General features: G+C 34.3%; 2 long non-coding RNA genes and 2 other non-coding genes across 7 annotated transcripts in view; all 4 read right to left on the reverse strand.

Annotated features, from left to right (window-relative positions):
* LOC112002841 (uncharacterized) overlaps positions 1-15554 on the reverse strand; it is a 73176-nt gene that overhangs the window by 41075 nt on the left and 16547 nt on the right. The window lies entirely within an intron of this gene.
* LOC112030395 (uncharacterized) lies at positions 93-4050 on the reverse strand. Of its 2 annotated transcripts, none has more exons than XR_010623879.1 (5): positions 3796-4050; positions 3496-3569; positions 3195-3404; positions 592-668; positions 93-495 (listed from the first exon to the last, which is right to left on the reverse strand). It is a non-coding gene; the product is annotated as an uncharacterized LOC112030395 (long non-coding RNA). The 2 variants fall into 2 exon arrangements; XR_010623878.1 differs by having other exon boundaries at positions 93-498.
* LOC136062059 (uncharacterized) lies at positions 11658-12302 on the reverse strand. The gene is made up of 2 exons (XR_010623884.1): positions 12221-12302; positions 11658-12124 (listed from the first exon to the last, which is right to left on the reverse strand). It is a non-coding gene; the product is annotated as an uncharacterized LOC136062059 (long non-coding RNA).
* Positions 14870-15548, reverse strand: LOC112002852 (uncharacterized). Its single transcript, XR_010623882.1, has 2 exons — positions 15439-15548; positions 14870-15347 (listed from the first exon to the last, which is right to left on the reverse strand). It is a non-coding gene; the product is annotated as an uncharacterized LOC112002852 (transcript).

Below are 15554 nucleotides of genomic sequence, written 5' to 3' on the forward strand. Positions count from 1 at the left end.
TGTTTTCTTCCGTTCCTTTTGTTGCAAGCACGTCACTTTTTTTTTTTTTTTTTAATCTTTTGAACCTTCTAGCATCTCCAATTCGATGGAAATTGAATAACAGATAACTAAACTTTATTGCCCCGCTTGATCTAACAATGTGTCCTGAGAATTATTCTGTTTTGAAGTACACGGTTTCTAAAATATGCTACAAAATCATAGATGAGAAACTGTAAACTTTTTTGAAAGGCAGATAGTGGACAAGAGGAGATGGGGTTTGAAGTTTGAACCACATACATGAGGTATTACAAAAGATGCTATTGCCACGAAACTATCACTTAAACCCGAGAAAACTATGAAACTTGTCTAGAAAAAATAATATGAGCTTCTTTTTCTCAAAAAAGGTCTTCAGGTGCCATACTTGCAAGCCTGCTACTGATAAACAAACAATAACGGAAAGAAAACTCAACCAGGCCATCCTGTTGTTAGTTGTTTTGTTGAGCACCTGCATGTCTTCTTCTTTGAAATATAAATCATAAACAGCATTGGTTAAAAAGAGATGGATATCCCACTTTTCATGAACTGTAAAAGAAATACGATAAGTTTTCTTACCTTTCACGGAGATAAAACATTTCCTCCTGAATGGAAATAACAATAGCAAACATCTTCTTCAGTTCAAGTTCCATGAGCTAGCATTTAAAATAATGACAAGAGGATAAGTTCTTATCCATATTGTGAACACAACTTGTAATATCTTATTTAAAAAATTGCAACACAATGATAATTAAATTAACAAAAAATGAAGGTCAGAACTAACTATATTTCTAGCATGATTGCTAAGCACAAATGCATGGACTCGAGTCTTGACAGAAGCCAATTTGGGCAAATAATGCATAAGGGTAAAACCCTGCCCAAGTTCAGAGAGACCTCACTTAACTGAGATCAGCACTGGATAAGACATAATATCTCTCTCTCTCTCTCTCTCTTTCTCTCTCTCTCTCTCTCTCTCATAAGATAGAGACATGAAAATTACCAATTTAGTTTCACTTCCAATCCCAGTAATCAACTATCCAGATAAACCTATTCTCAAAAAAACTATCCAGATAAACCATTTCACCAATAAACAAAAGTGCAGAAAAAAGAGAATCATTTGCATGAACTTTTCATGGTAAGAGAAATTGCACAAATAAAGATTGTCTAAGAGTAAGTAGATAACATTGAGGATATGCAAATGAAATGACTTTGACGCTAACAAGATGCCATCAGAAAAAGAAAAAAAAAACACACACACACACACACCAAGAGGCACAAATTAGTGCAAGAATCACTTATCAAAAAACAAATTAGTGCATAAATACCCAGAGAAAAAAAAATTCATATGTTTCACATTGCTCCACACATGTAAAAATTAAAATAAGTACAAAGGGGGGTCCCTAAGCTGGGTTGAAATCATCCAATTCCCCACAAATATCAATCACATTATCTCATCCATATTTAAATAGAGAGATATTAGGGAAGCAAGTACATCAGTTTTTACTCCAATATAACGCTAACACCAGGAATCAGATCAAATTATTGCCTTTTTTACTTTAATTGTTCTTACAGGCTACAAATACAAAAGTATATGAGCAATAAGCTGATAATTATCCACTAGAAAAAATTTAAAAGGAGAATAAGATAACACAAAGATTCATTACTACTTTCTAAACTGCTTTTGTGGCATACCATGCAGTGAAAGCTGCTATACAAAATGACTCCATCACCTAAAATATATATATATATATTTTTTTTTTTTGATAAGTAACATAAAAATTTTATTAAAAAGAACACAGCCCAGTACATAGGAAATGTACTAAAGAGGCATAAACATCAAGAAGCACGATTACAATGATCAAGCAAAACAGGAATGGAAAGACAAGAAAAAGATGGTAAAACTAAACACCATTCGAGAAGAGTAAAAAAGAAAAAAGACTTAAACTCAAGAATGGACCGTTTGCGTCCCTCAAAGCTTCAAGTATTCCGTTCCCGCTAGATACACCACATCAAACAATGGGACACAATCCTCCATATAACTATATTACGATGTCGCCTGAAATTGCATGACCAACAATCCAACAAATCCACTACCCTTTGCGGCATCACCCAACAAATACCAAACAAGCAAACTGTAACTAATTGAGTTTCTGTCAATCTTCTTACCTAGAATGACATAAAATCAGATAAAGCCAGAGAAGAAGCTAGGAAAGTCTAAATTTTATGGAAAAAACAGGGTCAAGATATGTGTTATTCGAAGTTTCCATTAAATAAGATTACCAGGCCATTATATGCACCGTATGTCTATTTCATATGTGCAACAATACTTTCCCTATGAGAAATGAATAAGAAGACTGGTAACACAATTTGAGCAAATATTTGTGCAACACAAAGAGAGTTCCCCTAAGCATTCAAGTGACAATTAAATCACTGATTGAAGATGTAGAAATGGTAGCATACTTGGTCTATTATCCAATATCCATGCTTGAATGAATAGATGATGAAAGTTTCTAACATCATCCAACTTGAATGTGGCTAAGCATTGCATTTAGATTCAGGTGAACCAAGTTTCAAGGAACTGCCTCTAATTACCCATACAAGCTGATGGGGAGTGCACACCCACTTAATTTTTTTTGGTCACATTACCTTGCTTTTAGCTCATTTGAGGTGAATACACACCCAAAATGAGTCAATATTACACTTTGTTCACCTACTCACTTGGGAATTATCAATTGAGGTCAGTCAATGTGGGCTCAGATTCAATTAGCCAGACTCATCCTAAAGCACTTCAATGTCAAAAGACAATCCAATTTCAGTATTGGAAAATCTCCAATATGGTGAAAAAAAGTTATTGTGTTTCATGCCAAAGGTACACTCTTTTTGGACTATTTCTTGAAGATCAACGACTATAGAGAACGTAAAAATACAATTATTCTTCATGGCATTGAACTGCTAATTTTAGTAAAATAACTTTTACTATGGATTCTCTTATTATATTACTTATATTTGATTTAAAACACATTTAATTAATATGACAACCCATCAAGACAAATATCGATAATCCACCCAAGAGAAACCCACTAACAAACTAAAAACTCAATTCTAAGTACAGAAAAATATTTTGGTACCTTTAGCTTCTTCACATAGAAAACTTTATTGTAGTATGGAAAAAGAATACATACTTGTCCAGGGAGCCTCGCCAAAGTACAAGCAAATGGATATTTAATTTTTATCAACCTCCTTGGAAAGAAAGGATAAAAACCCACCACCAACCCCGACACCAGTTTTACTTGTACCAGTCAAAACCCTGAAACTTCTACATTTCTTTGTTAAGGCCAGGCCCATTGCTGGTGGCAGAAACCCCAACTTGACAGGTAACACGTTTTAGAACGCTAAGAAAGAAAAAAAATATATTATGTAACTTTTTGGAAGCAAAAGAAATAAAAAGTAGAAGAAAAAGTGAGTCATATCTTTAGGTCATACTTTCAATACAGCATCAGGGAGTCTTGAATACCATCCCAACGCTCCGTGAGTAGATGTGATGGATGTAATCAGAACTGAAATTTTGTAAGGGATTAATCAAAATGAAATTTTTGATTCAAAAAAAGAAGAAAAACACATAAATCTAGCAAAAAGGTCTGATTTTTTTTTTCCCCTGATTCATTGAGAAAAGACAAGAAAAATGCATGCCTTCTGAATTATTTCGATTAAAAAATTGACTAATGAAATAGGTAAACGAAATAGTAGGTTTAGCCTTTAGAGATTTATAATTATAGATATTACCTGCTTGCGTTTGAAGTGACGATTGAAGATGTTGATTTTCGAACTTTGGAACCCATCAGTGGTATGGTAAAGCAGAAGCTGAACCTCCATCCTCCAAGTAGGTAAAGTACTGTCTGCTCTTTCAGCAAACAGCGTGCTGATCAGTGAGAGAAACTGAGAGCATTCACATTGGAATGGCATGTGCCATATGTAGGAAATTTAGAATAAAATCTCAAAACCTCCCAGACTAGTCAAAACTAACTATTGAAAAAAATTTGCAATAATTCTGCAATTTCATTTTTATTCACTTACTTTGTCAATTCTTCTTTTTCTTGGGTTTTTGGGTTTTGAGTTTTTGTTTTTATTTGGATTTTGAAATTTATTATTTTATTACGTAAAAATATTATTTTAACGTGTTATATTATAATATAAAAGATAGGATGTTAAAAATATTGTAAAATAATATAATATAATTGATAAAGTAATTTTTTGAAATAGTAAAATAGAATGTAATAAAATTTTGGAATATGAATGCACTCCAAGTTCTCTGCTGTTACTAATCCCTGTCTCTCCCTCTCTCAGCCACACTTATCTCCCTTTCTACTTTCTCCCACCCCTTCCATACCCAAAAAAAAAAAAAAAAAAATTTTTTTTTGCCGCACTTGTTGACTTTGGGGGACAAAATTTACTGTACATGTACTGTGCGTGTACTGTTTACGCACTGTTCGTGTACTGTTCACGTAATATTTAATATTAAAAGTGGGTCTCACAACACTATTCACACATTTAAAAATTATTTTGCTACAGTATTTTCAGCAACAATCAATTTTTACCAACTTTCAGCAATAATAAATGCTATCCAAACGGACCCTGAGACTGTGCGTTTCGCGCTTCCCAAACACGTTTGCGTTTTTCCTTCCTTTTTCTTTTTTTTTCTTTTTTTTACTTTTCAACTTTCTCAACCAGCTTTTTTACTGTTTATTACTGTTGTAACTACTGTTTATTAAACAGTAATTACAACATTTGACTTTTTCATAAATTTTACTTATTAAAAACTATTTACACATTTAAAAATTATTTTACTATAATATTTTTAATTTTTAATTTTTAGTACCCGAAGTCCTTATTCTTGAACTTTTTGTATAAGTTCTGTTATTTATTTTAAGTTATATTTTTTAATCTACTTGATTGACAAGACAAGGAGTCAACGACAACACGCTGAGTTTGCTCTTCCACTTGCACAATCTGCTCACGCTCCACAACGCTAATGACACTGCACAGTGACAGTGCACACTGCACAACGCTTGGTACGTGATAAAATGACAGGACTTAGACTGCACAGGCACAGTGCAGTTGTTGAGTATATAATATTTTATAATTTAAAAATGTGGAAAACAATTTTAGGCCCCACCAACGCAGCTACAGGGCTCGTTTGGTCATAGAGTTTAAAAATTGTTGTTTAAAAAGATGTGAAAATTGTGATTTAAAAAGTGTTGTTAAAAAACATGTTTTTAGTGTCAATAAAATAAAAAAATGTGTTTGGTATCATGGTTTAAATAACATTTTTTAGTGTTCAAAAAATATAAAATATGTGTTTGGTATGTATGTTTTGGATGGTAAAAAAAGCTGACCCACGTACGAAATAACAATTTTTTAATGAGGAGAGAGAACATCTTTAAATAACATTGCTCCTCTCTTTCCTTCTTTAGCCGTTTCTCTTCCCTAAGAGCAGAAAATCATTCCCTGAGAGCAGAAAATCAAACCCACGCATAGTCATCTCCATCCACGCCAAAGAAGATCCACGGCTGGGCTTCAAGTTCCTCGAATCTCATCTCCACTGTCAACACTCCAAGACCCAGCGACTAATCGAGCTTCTGTCGCCGCCGAGTTGCCGACCCATTACTCCAAGATCCAGGTTCAAATCTTACTTTCACCTTGCTTGTCAATAGATTTTTGTCTAAAGACTGAACTGTTCCTTCTTCACTCACATATTTCTCACTTTTTTGTTTTTTTCTTTTGTTTTCCTCACCAATCGGGAAAACCCCCAATTTTTCTGTTCTTTGTTTGCTGTCGAAGATGCGTTTATGATGGGTCGGTGATGATTTATGGCGCTAGGTCGATGAGGGGACCTATGGAGGTGGGTGAGAGTTATGCCGCTGGGTTGCTCTGTGTGATCTTCATACCAGGTGCGAGAGGATTGGGCGTGAAGAGATGAGAGTAAAGAGAGGAGATGATACTTGAAAAAAAAGCTGACCAGTTGGGCCCCACAAGAGTGTTCAATATTATTACCAAAGTGCCACTGAAACTAGTGTTTGTTGTTTAAAATCAGCTCCGAGGTGATTTCAAAAACATCTGTTTAAACATGGATTTCTGAACAATATTTTTCAAACAATCCTGAGCAGAACTGGTCCACCAAACACAGTTTTTTGTTTCTGGACAATAGTGTTTAGTGTTTAAAAACTAAACACTATGTTTTGAAATGGGTGACCAAACGGGCCCACAAACTCCCTGATCCACCTGCACGGGTCACACCCAATGTATCTCCACTCAAATTAGTAATTTTTTTTTTTAATGCAAGTTTTTACTTTATCAATTATTATTAGCTATTATACTCATTAATAATTTAATGTATATTAATTTATTAAATTACATAATAAATAAAAATAAATTTTAAATAAAATAAAATAAAATTTAATTAATATTATTTACTTACTATTTAAATATAAAAAAGATTTTACTTAAATTTTTGTTTAAGGTCTCCAAAATTGTTGAGCCGGTCTTATCTATTGTGAAAATACTAGCATTTGCTTGTAGTTTGATTCACTTTTTAGAGAATGGCTCCGTTTAGTACACTCAAACATATATTTTTAGTTTTTAAACAATATTACATGTATTTTCACACTTTTTTTTTACTAAAAAATGTAGGCATATACTTTTTATTCACACATATTTCTATACATATTTTCAAACACATATTTTAATTTTTAAGTGCATGTACCTAACACCTCTCGAAATTTCACAGTTATGTAGCCCCAACGCATAATTTGAGAGAACTAGTCGTGACTTTAGTGTGAAATACTATTATGGTTATGGAGACTTGGAGAGTAGCTTACATTACAATATTGATTCACTTCAAAACTTTTCTATAAAATAAACTTAAAGAAAGTAAGGCTGTGTTTGTTTCGTGTAAAACGTTTTCCGGAAAATACATATTTTCCGGAAATGCTATTTTCCGGAAAAGGAAAATATTTTTAAATGTTTGGTTGAATTATAAAAATTGTTGTGGAAAATATTTTCATGTATTTGGTTCTATTAGGAAAATGCTATTTTCCGGCAGCAAATTCCGACAACAACACAACAACAACAACAACAGCAAATTCCGGCAACAACAACAACAATCAGTTCATCAAAAAAAAAAACAACAACAACAACAACAATCAAATTAAAAAAACAACAACAATAACAATCAAATTAAAAAAAAAAAAAAAAACTGAGAGATCGAGGAAGAGAGAGCGTGGAGGCGATGGGTCGACGGTCGAAGGCGATGGGTCTGGTTCATGGATCGACGAGCTCGAGGAGGCGATGGGTCTAGGTCGACGACGAGGTGCGATGGCGCGATTGAGGAGGCGATGGGTCTGGGTCGAGCGGCGCGGTGCTGCGATTTCCCTTTGATTGATCGGCGCGGTGCGACTCACTGGGTCTCGCCGATGCGGTGCGACTCGTGGGTCTCGCAATGCGACTCGCTGGGTCTCGCTGACGCGGTGCGACTGGTGGGTTCTTAGGTCGAAGGTCGCCGGCGATGGGCTCTGGGCTTGGAGCGCCGGTTCGTGCTCTCTCTGGCTCGAAGGTTGCTGGGTCTCTCTTCGTGCTCTCTTCTCTCTTTTCTGGAAAATTTCATTTGAAGTGAAAATAAGACCGGAAATCCATTTCACCCGTTTTTGGCATTATTTTCGGTCAACCGGAAATGCTTTTCAGTTTGACCAAATTTGAAGGAACAGCCAAACACCCAATTTTTCGAAAAGTAATTTCCAGAAACCGTTTGAAGCCAAAACAAACGGACCCTAAGATACAATTTCCTTTCCCCTTTTTGACCGTCTTACTCATTTTGTCGTTCTTCTTTTTCTTTTCTTTTTTCCTTTTACTTTTCTCCTAATACTTTCTTTTCTTTTTTTTCTTTTTCCTTTTTGACTGCCTCCTTTCTCTTCTTTTCACGCAATGTATTTGTATTTGTATTTGCATAAGATGATACTGTTAAGCGATGGCAGTGGGAGACAGGTAGGTAAGGAAAGATAGGTCATAAGAGCACTCCCACCAAGGTGAGTAAAATTTTTAGCATATATCACTTCAAAATCTGAAATTTTAACTTTTAATAACTCATTTTACAATACATCTAACATCAAAGATTTTGGCTGCGCTTGGTTTGGCTTCAAACCACTTTTGGAAAAGCATTTCGGTAAAATTAGAGTGTTTGGTTGATTTGAAAAATTCAGTCAACTTCAAACCATTTCCCCTGTGACCGGAAAATAACCTAAAAATCCTGTAAAACCATTTCCGTTCCTATTTTCACTTCAAATGACTTTCGGAAAGAGAGAGAGAGAGAGAGAGAGAGAGAGAGAGAGAGAGAGAGAGAGAGAGAGAGAGAGCAAGAGGAAGAAGATCGCACGCATCAGTCCGACGATCATGCCTTCGACGTCGCCGGCGAACCCCGAGCTCCAGTCCGACAATCGCACGCACCAGATCCCACCGGTCTTGTCACCGGCGAACCCCGAGCACCGCGCCGATCAATCTCGCCTTCGCCGCATGTTCTCGCCTTCAACCCAAACCTTCGACCCACCGATCTTCGACCTTCGACCTTTGACCCGCTTGATTCCTGTGTGATTTTTTATTTTTGTTGTTGTTGTGGAGGTGATTTGGCTGAGAAAAATTTGGCTGTGATTATTTCATTTTCTGTAATTTTCTGTCATAAAATTTGGCTGTGGATTGAGATTTGGCTGTGATTTTGAAATTTTCTGCAATAAAATTTGTTTGGATGCTGAGAAAATAGCTGAGAAAATGTGAAAAATTTGTAGAAAATAGTATTTTCAGAATAGAACCAAACACATGAAAATATTTTCAACAACAATTTTTATAATACAACCAAACATTTAAAAATATTTTCATTTTTCGGAAAATAGCATTTCCGAATAATATTTATTTTCCAGAAAATATTTTACGGAAACCAAACATAGCCTCTATATTTTTTAACATTTTATTTAAATAATTTTTTATTATTTCTTTATTCTTCAATTATATTTCTTTCTATGTCTTCCTCTCTATCACTCTCAGCCCAGCAAACTTTACAATCTCAACACAACAAACCCATAACCAACCCATCCACCACCACTGAAAAAAAACACCAACCACCCATACGCACCTATCTATCCAACAAACTCACACTCTTCCATCTCAACCCAGCAAATCCATATCCATCCTAGCCACCACCATTGAAAAAGAAAAAAGAAAAAAAGAAAAGAAAAAAAGGGCCCAGCCACTGCCTTCCTCTTCCAAATCACAAATCAACCACCACTGCAATCACAAAACCCAAATCAGCAAGAAGAAAGAAGAAAGACAGAGAGGCAAACCCATCAGGCTGACGAGCAAAACACACACACACACACACACACACACAAACCCACCACAGCAAACCTCCACAAAAGCAAACCCATCACGCCGATCCATTGCACCACGACCCACTATAACCCAAACCCACAACCCAGAGACCCACGCCGATCACAATCCAAAGTCACAAACCCACAAGCCAAAAACCCACACCTACGCCGATCACAATCCAAAATCACAAACCCACAACCAGACCCATGCCGATCACAATTCAAAATCACAAATTTACAACCCACAAAATCAAATCAACTTGCCGTCAAGCTCTACCTCCATATCGACGGCAACACTTCGAAGGCATTTGGGCTTTGAAGTTCCTGACTGACAAACCTTGGAGGGGAAGGGCTCAAACCGTGAATTTGAGAGAAACAAAGAAGCTATGGGAAAGAGGAAGAGGAAAGTGAGAGAGGAGAGAGAAGAAAGAAGAGAAAAATAAAAAACAAATATACGCATAGTTATCGTTGGAATAAAAAAATAATTTTTGGTTTAGGATTTGTGCTACAATGAGGTTGTATTAATACAATCTCACTATAGCAGTATCTCAAAATTTTTGAGATTTGAAATGTTTGATGGAGTTGGTTTTTTGGTGTATTGGTGCTAAAATTTAACATATGGCACTTTTGGCATTCTTAATGAGAATGCTCTAAAGAATCAGTGTTACTCCGTATGAACACGTACATTTCTTAAGGTAAATTATTGTTGCATCCGCTGAATTACACCCTATTATAAATCTATATATATATATATATATCTAAAAGTTAAAGTTTAATATTTTTTCTTATTATATTCCAGTTGAGCCACATTTGTGACCTTATCACTTACTTATTTTCAATTATTTTTCTCTTAATTTTTTGACTCTTTTTATTTATTTATTAATTTTGTAGTTTAGTGTTACATTTTCTCTAACTTTTTTCCTTCCTTTGTACTTTTTCATTTCCCCACTACTATCAACATTAATATCACTCTTCCCTTATCCCTTGATCTTTCTTTCATTTTGACTATTCTTATCCCCATTCTCTTACTATAAAATTGCTATTCTTTCTCACTTTATACATATTTTATCACATATAAAGGTTATTACTCTCTCTCTTTCTCACCTTTTTTTTTTTTGGTATCTTTACTTTATGTTGATGAATTTCAATGTTATTTAGAACTCTACTATTATTCTCCCTCTCTCTCTCTCAAATTTTTTCCCTTTTTTCTGTGGATTTTTTTTAATGTTTTATATCTTTACTTTAGGTTAATGAATTTGTGTGTTCTTTAGAACTTTACTTTAGGTTGATGCATACCCCTACAAAAAATAATTAGGATTAAATTGATTAAATTGTATTTCACGCTCCAAACTTTTTGGTTTTGTGTTTTTAAGTTGTTATTTTTCTTTTCTTTTCTTTGATTGTCAAATACTATCATATTGCATTATAAAGATAATATATAAGAATATAATGTTATTTAATTACATAACATAACTTAGATAATTTGGTGTGACTATATCTTTTATTTTGACTATTCTTCTTCTCATCTTATTTTCTATAAATTTATCTAATTCAGGTCTCTCCCCAAAAAAAGGTGATTATTTTCTTTCTCGATTAGATTATTTATTCTTTCTTGCAACTTGACTTTAGGTTGATGAATCATTCTACTTTTTTTATAACACTGTTTTGGGTTAATATACGATTTTGTGTGTGTTTATGAGTTTTCCATCACAAGCCTTTTCTCTCCATCTTATAGCTTTTGTTTGATTTTATTGACATAATACTTAGTTATTTTGAAATTGAAAATTAGAATTTATATCAAAATACAATCTTGCTATGTATTTGAACGTGTTTCTCAACTATTTACGTACTATCAAGTGTAATTTTGTGATGAATTTTGATTATTACGCTATCTCATTTAAGAAATGAGAAATTTGAATAATATAAAGAGTTTAGTTGTTAAAAAAAAAAAAAGAATAAGAATGAAAACACAACGTACTGTAATATAATTTAGAAAAATATGGACTACCTCAAAAAGAAATAATTTCAACTAAACGCACCTAAAATACTAAAATGATATATATATATAGATGAAAAATAATTTTAGAAATTTTTTGATTTTTAGAGGGAACAAATCATACATTATACCACAATTACAAAATAATCATATATTCTCATGCATCGCGTGAGTCTGCAACTAGTTTTAATTTAAAAACTAAAACCTTCTAGCATCTCCAATTTCGATAGAAATTGAACAACAGATAACTAAACTTTATTGCCCCTATATCGTCCTACATTGATATGAGATACGTATAACCACGAGGAGATTCTGCACGCTGTTATAGAAAGCCCCGCTTGATCTAACAATGTGACCTGATAATTATTCTATTTTGAAGTACATGGTTTCTGAAATATGCTATAAAATCATAGATCAGAAACTGTAAATTTTTTTGAAAGTCAGATAGCGGACAAGAGGAGATGGGGTTTGAAGTTTGAACCACGTACATGAGTTATTACAAAAGACGCTATTGCCACTAAACTATCAATTAAACCCAAGAAAACTACGGAACTTGTCCAGAAAAATTATATGAGCTTCTTTTTCTCAAAAAAGGTCTTCAGGTGCCATACTTGCAAGCCTGCTACTGATAAACAGACAATAAGGGAAAGAAAACTTAACCAGGCCATCCTGTTGTTAGTTGTTTTGTTGAGCACCTGCATTTCTTCTTCTTTGAAAAATAAATCATAAACAGCATTGGTTAAAAAGAGATGGATATCCCACTTTTCTTGAACTGTAAAAGAAAAACAATAAGCTTTCTTACCTTTCACGGAGATAAAACATTTCCTCCTGAATGGAAATAACAATATCATACATCTTCTTCAGTTCAAGTTCCATGATATTTCTCCAAAAAAAAAAAAAAAGTTCAAGTTCATGAGCTAGCATTTAAAATAATGACAAGAGGATAAGTTCCTATCCATATTGTGAACACAACTTGTAATATCTTATTTAAAAAATTGCAACACAATGATAATTAAATTAACTAAAAATGAAGGTCAGAACTAACTATATTTCTAGCATGATTGCTAAGCGCAAATGCATGGACTCGAGTCTTGATAGCAGCCAATTTGGGCAAATAATGCATAAGGGTAAAACCCTGCCCAAGTTCAGAGACCTCACTTAACTAAGATCAGCACTGGATAAGACATACTCTCTCTCTCTCTCTCTCTCTCTCTCTCTCTCTCTCTCTCTCTCTCTCTCTCTCTCAAGATAGAGACATGAAAATTACCAATTTAGTTTCACTTCCAATTTTGAAACTTGGGGGTAAAAACATGCGTACAAGGGAACATTTCCTCTCTTCCTCACAAACTCTCTTAATTTCTCTTCTCTTTCACTGTGGGTTGAAGTTTCGGACCTACTATGTTTCTATGAATTTTTGTTATTGGCACTTTGATTTCTCTCTTGTTAAAGCACCATTAACCTTTGTAAGGATCAGATTTGAATTCTTAGCTCAATAAATGGATGGACTTAGGCCTAAAAAGCCTAAAACAATGAATTTGTAGAGAATGGGTTGGAAAACTGGGTTTTAGTTAATCAAACAAACATTAGAACGGGTTCAAATGATAAGAGAATGAAAAGAAAAAGGGTTGTGTCGAAGAAAAATTGTCCTTGGCAAAGTCTGAGGAGATCTGCTCTTATATATTGTTCTTAAGTTCGGTTACAAATTTTGTTCTTAAATGCTACAGTATTTCTCTTTTTAATTCTCGATCCTCTAGTCTTGTTACCTCCTTCTTCTTTTATGCTATCTTTCCTTTTCATCTCCACCTACCACGTGCATGCTAGATGGTTGGTGCTGATACTTGTCTCCTCAACGCCTCATATAAGTCCTCATGTAATAGCTGTAAGGCTGAAAAATCACTGTTCAGGTATCACCTTCACATTAATGCGGTCAGAGAGTTAGCTGCAGAGCATTTAATGCAGTGGCGGCAGCTTTCTCTTAAGATATTTCAGAACTTTCCCCCTGTCTGACATCTCTACGATGCTTGTCAACACTGACGAATCTTCTTGGAACGTCACCCGGAGTGACAGACAACATCTTCGGACCTCAATATTGGCATCCTCGGTCTACCCTCTGGAGCCATTATGATCAAAACTAAACTCCATTTACTAACACAGTCTTTTCTAATAAATATTCTTCTTCCTCGAGCAACCTCTCGTCCTCGAATTAGGCCCGAGGCCTGAAATGCAAACAAATGCTGGACTCTTGGGCCCAATATCCATACAACCTTTATTTACTAAATATTGGAATTTTGGGCTTGATACTCTCCACAATTACTTCTAAAGAACTCAAAGGAAGATTTGGGCTATTATCGCATTTTTGGCCCTTGTCGCAAAAATGCCCTGGACACATGGTAACATCATGTCTGTTTGGACTTTGGTTGCAATTTTTTGCTAAAAATTTGTTTGTTGAAAATTGGTTAAAATGTAATTCTACTTTTTACCAAAAAAAAAAAAAAAAAAGGTTTTAAAAATCTATGAATAAATAATAAACATAAATAAATAAATATAGAAAAAAAATGTTGACAATCACACACCTTGAAGAACTCTTGGATTGCAATGTTCGAGACAATATCTTGGTTTAAAGATAATTTTAAGTGAGATGATTTTGTTATTTATGCTCCCATTCTTTTCCCAACTACATGTCGTCGTACCAAGCAAAATGGAGTACTTGTTGATAGGCAATGTCATTATCATCAACAATATTTCACTTAAACTCTCAAACTACATATATGCATGAGATAATTATCTCCACTACATAAGAATATCTATGTATCTTTTTGTAACTTTATACTCTTGAATAAGGATTTGTACGAGTCGAGTTGGGTTAGGTTGGGTTAAGGGGTTTTTTCAACCTAACCCACCATCATGGATTAAAAAAAAAACCAAGCCCAAAACAACCCACATGGACTAAATTGGATCCATGGATTGGATAAATTTTTTTTAATTACTATTATTATTAAATTGGGCATTAGAACAAATACCAAACCAACACAAACTATTTGAGAAGAACTTAAGGTTTGAGTTTCATTTAGGTGGGGGTGGGTTGATTAGGCGGAATTGTGAATATTATGACCTGAGCCCAACCTGAACCTGACCTACTGTAAATATATATATATATATATATATATATAATAAAAAAATAAATAAAAAATCACAATCTAAGCCAACCCTCAGACCTCTAAAAATCGACCCAAATCAGCGAGTTGGATTAGATTGGGTCACTTTTAGTGGGTTGATAGGCTAACGAGTTAGTGACACACCCTACTTTTGAACGCCAATCAATATCCTAGAACAATGGGATGACTTCTAAGAATTATTTGTAAAAGACAGAAAAAATGATGCCACTTCTTTGGAAATAATCTCACTTTAATTTAAAAACGAAAACCTTCTAGCAGCTCCAATTCGACAGAAATTGAATAACAGATAACTAAACTTTATTGCCCCTATATCGTCCTACATTGATATGAGATACCTATAACCACGAGGAGATTCTGCACTGTTATAGAAAGCCCCGCTTGATCTAACAATGTGACCTGAGAATTATTCTATTTTGAAGTACATGGTTTCTGAAATATGCTACAAAATCATAGATGAGAAACTGTAAATTTTTTTTGAAAGGCAGATAGCAGACAAGAGGAGATGGGGTTTGAAGTTTGAACCACATACATGAGGTATTACAAAAGATGCTATTGCCACTAAACTATCACTTAAACCTGAGAAAACTATGGAACTTGTCCAGAAAAAATTATATGAGCTTCTTTTTCTCAAAAAAGGTCTTCAGGTGCCAAACTTGCAAGCCTGCTACTGATAAACAAACAATAAGGGAAAGAAAACTCAACCAGGCCATCCTGTTGTTAGTTGTTTTGTTGAGCACCTGCATTTCTTCTTCTCTGAAATATAAATCATAAACAGCATTGATTAAAAAGAGATGGATATCGCACTTTTCATGAACTGTAAAAGAAATACCATAAGTTTTCTTACCTTTCACGGAGATAAAACATTTCCTCCTGAATGGAAATAACAGTATTAAACATCTTCTTCAGTTCAAGTTCCATGAGCTAGCATTTAAAATAATGACAAGAGGATAAGTTCTTATC

This window comes from Quercus suber, unplaced genomic scaffold (genome assembly GCF_002906115.3).
Source record: "Quercus suber isolate HL8 unplaced genomic scaffold, Cork oak 2.0 scaffold_376, whole genome shotgun sequence".
Classification (NCBI taxonomy): Eukaryota; Viridiplantae; Streptophyta; class Magnoliopsida; order Fagales; family Fagaceae; genus Quercus; species Quercus suber.